The sequence below is a fragment of the Poeciliopsis prolifica genome, unplaced genomic scaffold (assembly GCF_027474105.1).
Source record: "Poeciliopsis prolifica strain line A6 unplaced genomic scaffold, Auburn_PproV2 SCAFFOLD111, whole genome shotgun sequence".
In the NCBI taxonomy this organism is placed as follows: Eukaryota; Metazoa; Chordata; class Actinopteri; order Cyprinodontiformes; family Poeciliidae; genus Poeciliopsis; species Poeciliopsis prolifica.
This window is the reverse complement of record NW_026562486.1, coordinates 80,001-86,277: the sequence shown is the minus strand read 5'-3', so window position 1 is coordinate 86,277 and position 6,277 is coordinate 80,001.

Genomic DNA, 6,277 nt, shown 5'->3' with positions numbered 1-6,277 from the left:
GGCTTCAGTGGTGAAACTTTAGCGCCAGCAGAGACGCCGTCCTCTGATCCGAGGCTCTGCGGCGGCGTCAGAGGACGCAGAGAGAATAAAACATGGCCGCCGGCCGCGTTTCCTCCTGAGGTTTTTATTCCAGGATGATGAAAACATGAAGGCAGAGATATTCATGTTCCCAACCGAACCAGGACTCTTTTCTGATCCGGTTCAGAACCAAACTGATCAGTCTGTGGCTTCGGGAGCAACTAGTGGACCTGAGTCAGAACCGGGATGTGAGCGCCGACCAGCCGGCCTCGACTCAAACTCACAATCTGACGACTGGAAGAGAAACGCTTCCCTGCATCCTGCAGCCGCGAATGGAGGTCAGAATCTACATTTCAAGGCTTGAAAACATTTCCTGATTCCTGAATGTATTCATAAGATTTTCTATTTTTACAATCTGTCAGCATTATTATGCCAGGAAAGATTCATAATAAAGATCCGATTTCAGACGAACGTTTTGGGTCCTCAGTGAGAAATCAGAGTCAGGAAGAATCAACATCAAGATTTATGACAGCAGAAAAGTTTCTGTTTTATCAGAACAATAAAGCTTCACGTTTTATACACAGAAGAAGAAGAAATAGTAAAATATCCAACAGAGACGACATCAAACCACCTGAACCGGCTCAAAACCGCCTGACCCGGGTCAAAACCACCTGACCCGGGTCAAAACCGCCTGAACCGGGTCAAGAACAGAACCAACCAGAGGCAGCGTTCCAAACTCTCCTCTCCTCAGATGAAGAGTCGGGTTAGCATTGGGTTAGCATTGACTTAGCATTGGGTTAGCATTTGGTTACCATTGGCTTAGCATTGACTTAGCATTGGGTTAACGTTGGGTTAGCATTGGGTTACCATTGGCTTAGCATTGACTTAGCATTGGGTTAGCATTGGGTTAGCGTTGGGTTAGCATTGGGTTAGCATTGGGTTATCGTTGGATTAGCATTGACTTAGCATTGGGTTAGCATTGGCTTAGCGTTGGGTTAGCATTGGGTTAGCGTTGGGTTAGCATAAAGGTTAGTGTTGGGTTATCCTTACTTATCGTTGGGTTAGCATTGGGTTAATGTCAGCTGGAGCTGCTGATTCACATGCTAACAGCTCAAAAACAAATGGTCTGTTTCTCTGACCAGACTGAAGAGCCTCAGACATTTTGGACGTCTGGAGAGAAAAGCTGCAGATCAGGAAACCAGGAGCCAAACTGACAGCTCCAGTCAGCTTCTGTTTCTGTTGTTTTCACTAAATGTTCAGCTCACCTTTCTGTAATTTTTATTTTGGATTTATTTTGATATTGAATTTAGCGCTTTAGCCTTAGCGCAGCTAACCTTCAGTCAGGTTAATCACCTTCTATCTAGATGCAGCTCTCTGCTGCTTCACGCTGAGAATTGAATAAATCTGAAGTGTTTGGTCTCCGTTGTTGTTGCAGCAGGAAGTGAGCGGCTCAGCGAGCCGAGCGCAGAGGCAGCGGCGCGGTCGCTCTGCAGGGAGCTGCAGGCTAATCCAGCCTTCACACATCTGCAGATGAAAGCACAGCGACTCTGCTTCAACCTGAACGGCACGCTGACAGATGCATGCTGGGAAATCTGCTGGTTACTGCAACTGTGAGACTCAAGAGTTCAGCTGACAGCCTAAACAAATCCTCATCTAGTTTACATAACAGAGAAATATTAGATTTTTCTATTTTCTCTGCAGGTTTCATTTAAGCCTCAGCAGGAACTTTTTATTGAAAAAAAATTACTCTGGAGACCCGAACTGATATCAGCAAAACCCGGAAAAATGTTCCGGTCGTTTAAAAAATAACCGTCCAAACTGGGGAAATATTCCTTTAACGTGACCACAAAGAAAACCTCGACCTTTTGACCTCAGTCAAGCTAAACATGGTAGAGACTAAAATATAAATATGTAAATATTTATGACCAGCAGCTCCTGGTTCGGTTCCTGATCCCGTCCTGCATCAGAACCAGAACTGTTCTGCTGGTTCCTTCCAACAGAACATCAACGAGTTCAGGTTCTGTTTATAGACCTGCAACTTTAGACCTGCAACTTTATAGACCTGCAACTTTATAGACCTGCATCTTTATAGACCTGCAACTTTATAGACCTGCATCTTTATAGACCTGCAACTTTATAGACCTGAAACTTTATAGACCTGCATCTTTATAGACCTGCAACTTTATAGACCTGCAACTTTATAGACCTGCAACTTTATAGACCTGCAACTTTATAGACCTGCATTTTTATAGACCTGCATCTTTATATACCTGCAACTTTATAGACCTGCATCTTCATAGACCTGCATCTTTATAGACCTGCATCTTTATAGACCTGCAACTTTATAGACCTGCAACTTTATAGACCTGCAACTTTATAGACCTGCAACTTTATAGACCTGCATCTTTATAGACCTGCATCTTTATAGACCTGCAACTTTATAGACCTGCAACTTTATAGACCTGCATCTTCATAGACCTGCATCTTTGTAGACCTGCATCTTTATAGACCTGCATCTTTATAGACCTGAAACTTTATAGACCTGCATCTTTGTAGACCTGCATCTTTGTAGACCTGCATCTTTATAGACCTGCAACTTTATAGACCTGCAACTTTATAGACCTGCATCTTTATAGACCTGCATCTTTGTAGACCTGCATCTTTGTAGACCTGCAGCTTCATAGACCTGCATCTTTATAGACCTGAAACTTTATAGACCTGCATCTTTGTAGACCTGCATCTTTGTAGACCTGCAACTTTATAGACCTGCAACTTTATAGACCTGCATCTTTATAGACCTGCAACTTTATAGACCTGCAGCTTCATAGACCTGCATCTTTATAGACCTGAAACTTTATAGACCTGCATCTTTGTAGACCTGCAACTTTATAGACCTGCATCTTTATAGACCTGCAACTTTATAGACCTGCATCTTTGTAGACCTGCAACTTTATAGACCTGCAACTTTATAGACCTGCAACTTTATAGACCTGCATCTTTATAGACCTGCAACTTTATAGACCTGCAACTTTATAGACCTGCAACTTTATAGACCTGCATCTTTATAGACCTGCAACTTTATAGACCTGCAACTTTATAGACCTGCAACTTTATAGACCTGCATCTTTGTAGACCTGCAACTTTATACACCTGCATCTTTATAGACCTGCAACTTTATAGACCTGCAACTTTATAGACCTGCAACTTTATAGACCTGCAGCTTCATAGACCTGCATCTCTCCAAGTTCTCCTGCTGCTGTCTGAGACGTCAGCCGGATCTCCACGGCACCAACAGGACGCCTAATGTGACCCGTTTGCTGTGTTTCACCGCTGAGAAGAAAAGCTCCACTTGTTTGTGACAACATGACACACACACACACACACACACACACACACACACACACACACACACACACACACACACACACACACACACACACACACACACACACACACACACACACACACACACACACACTAACCTGCATCAGGTATGCAGCAGCAGTGAGCCCATAATCAGCCAGATGGAGCAGAACCCCTGAACCCTGACAGCTCCAACCTCTCAGGATAAAAATAGTAAATCTGCCAATTAGATTCAGCTCACAGAGAGGCGAGCGGCGCTTCGACTCCTGAACCGAGTCGCCTCGGCTGAATCTGAATTAGGACGGATTCCCTGAAGGAAACTCTGGATGATTCACAAACCCACAAAAAATCCAGTTTTTACAGACAGGAAAAGTTTTATGGTTCCGTCAAACCAGAAAATAAGATTTAAAAGATGCTGATGTTGGAAACGTCACCAGGATCTGAGTCTCTCTGAGGAGGCGGCGATGCGTTCACTGACCTGATGAAGAATGCGGCCGCAGCAGACGGAGCCCGGCCGGTCTGGGTGCCGACGCTGTGGGCCGCTGGTTTCACTGGGACGTCCTGGGTCGTCATGGAACCCTGACGAGAGAGAAGAGGAAACGTTCAGAACATTCTGACCAAAACTGTGGAGGTCCAGGAACAGAAAACGCTCATCGGGTCATAATCTGGTTCTGGTCGATCAATAATTATTTATAATGATTCTGGTTCAGTGTTGAGAGCAAACATCAGAGCTGCTGGTCAGGTGAGTTTTAACGCCTCCATCTAGAAAAATGCTGGCAGGCACGGTGGAGGCAGCATGATGACGGGTCAGCAGCTTGTGGTCATGGATCCATCAGGATCTGCTTTATAAATTATTCATCTGATGCAGAGGAGCTGCAAAATGACAACCTGAAGCTGTTCCAGTGATCAATTCAGTGGTTTTCTGGGGTTACAATAAAATCCCCCCAAAAAAGAATTAAAAATCGACTGGGCTCTGGGAACCTCTGGTTTAGTTTGAGGTTTATTCAAACCTCAAACTAACACAATGACCTGGTGGAACCTCAGACTTTAGATTATCTCTGGATTTATTATGTCTTTTATTATGTTTCTCTCCAGTTTATTATTTCAACTGTTAACTTTTAGTTTTGTCAGTTTTTTCTCCTGGAGGAGGGAACCATCACCGAACCGTTAACCTTTGACCTCATGCAAGTTCTCCAGGTTCTGGTTCTGCTGCAGTCTTTCCACTGTCAGAAACGTTTTGATGGATTGTTTCAATCTGTCCAGTTTTTCTGCCTCTGATCTATTTTGGGTTTTATTTCCTTCCAGCTCGTTTTGTGTTTCTGGGCCTTTGGTTCTGCTCGGTTCTGGTGGATTGTTCCTGCAGCAGGATGCAGCCAGCAGGCGATGCGCTCGGCCGGATAACAGGATTACAGAGAGCCGGCGGTGGGCCGAGCCGCTGCCAGAACCACAGTTCATCTCAAACGTCTCTCTGTCTGCTCCGGTCGGGCCATCGGAACCAGACCCGCTCCTTTCTGCGGGTCGTTTTCATCTCCAGCTGCAGCTCATCCAGGATCAGCCTCTGAGACGCACAGATAAGCAGCAGCGCCGTGGAAAACGGACAAACATGAGTGAGTGACAGACGAGACGAATGTCCTTCAGTTTGTGTCGTCAGAAGCAAAAGGACAGGAAGACATTCTGCTCTTAAAGACTCTGTTATCTCACAGCCGCCAGCCGCTGGCAGCATTCAGGCCCGCAGAGCCGCAGCAGTGATTCCTGCTCACTGTCTGCTTCCAGCCGCTGCAGCCGGATCCGGTCCCGGATGAGGAGGAAATAATGAGGCTGAGCTTCAAACCGCAGCTTCAAGATTCAGAGACAAACACGGAGGAAATGATAAAGAAGAAAGAAGAGAAGCAAACTGATGCCAAGCTGCTTAAAGGTGCATCATGTAGAAAACACTGACCTCAGGTGGTTAGACTAGGTATTGCAACCCTGACAAACAGAGATGCATCCATTAGTCTGCATGCAAACCAGAGAAAGCAACTGCTGAGCATGGTGGTGGCTGCATGATGCTGCCAAAGAGAATTCAATGAATTTTCTGTTTAGAAAACAGATTTTTATTAAAGGAGCTCATATTTGGAATTTAAATAAACATTTTTCATTTATTAGATGTAAATTGTTGCTCAAATAAGATACAAAGGAATTTAATGTGAAAAATGAACATAAATTATTACAAACTTGAGCTCAATATTCAGATTTCAGGTAAAGAAACAGAATCTGGTGATTTTTGCACAAACATTTTTATAAATCAGGTCAAAAACGAGGAAACCCAACAGAACCAATCCATGACCTGATCGCTCTGATCAATGACCTGATCGCTCTGATCGATGACCTGATCGCTCTGATTGATGACCTGATTGCTCTGATCAATGACCTGATTGCTCTGATCAATGACCTGATTGCTCTGATCAATGACCTGATTGCTCTGATCAATGACCTGATCGCTCTGATTGATAATCCTGATCACTCTGATCAATGACCTGATTGCTCTGATCAATGACCTGATCGCTCCGATCCATGACCTGATTGCTCTGATGGATGACCTGATCGTTCTGATCAATGACCTGATCGCTCTGATCAATGACCTGATTGCTCTGATCAATGACCTGATTGCTCTGATCAATGACCTGATCGCTCTGATCAATGACCTGATTGCTCTGATCGATGACCTGATCGCTCTGATTGATGACCTGATCGCTCTGATTGATAATCCTGATCACTCTGATCAATGACCTGATTGCTCTGATGGATGACCTGATCGCTCTGATCAATGACCTGATCGCTCTGATCAATGACCTGATTGCTCTGATGGATGACCTGATCGCTCTGATCAATGACCTGATCGCTCTGATCAATGACC